Source organism: Ailuropoda melanoleuca, chromosome 4 (genome assembly GCF_002007445.2).
Source record: "Ailuropoda melanoleuca isolate Jingjing chromosome 4, ASM200744v2, whole genome shotgun sequence".
Lineage (NCBI taxonomy): Eukaryota > Metazoa > Chordata > Mammalia > Carnivora > Ursidae > Ailuropoda > Ailuropoda melanoleuca.
Window position 1 is genome coordinate 11,129,964 of NC_048221.1, and position 624 is coordinate 11,130,587.

Below are 624 nucleotides of genomic sequence, written 5' to 3' on the forward strand. Positions count from 1 at the left end.
ACCACCCCAAACTGGCCACCCATATTTCTCCATCCGCCCGGGCCTTACAAGTTCCAACAGCTGGCTTCCTTAGCATCTCCATCAAAGAACTTCAGGGGCAAGGGGCTCTGATTGGCCCACCTTGAGTCAGGTGATCACCTCTGAGCTAATCAGTGGCGTCACCTGCCCAAAGAGGAAGGAGGAGCGGGGTGACAAGCTCCCAACATGGGAGCTCACACGTTGGCCCTGGTGATTCGGAAGGCCCGCCAGTACCACCCCTCACCTTACCTGGACGCAGACCAGTGACACGGAGTGTTAACTATTCCTTTATTAGGCGGTGAGGGAGTAGGGGCTGTACAATGCAAGGCCTGGGGATTGAGCTACACAGGGATTGTGACCGGAAGTCACATTACAAAAATAGCCTAAAAATACTTCTAGTTCCGCCCCAGGGCTGGGCCAGGGAAGTACCAGGAGGAGGGGACGCCACCCAGGCGGCTCCTTCCCTTCCTGCAGTCCCATATTTACAGGAAGACAAAGTGAAACGCACGCATCTCCCCAGTCCTCGTGTTCTCACCAGCCACCCCCACCCAGTCCCCAAGGGAGTGGCCCAGGCTCTAGGGTGGGGGGACCCGGGGCGGGCTCTCT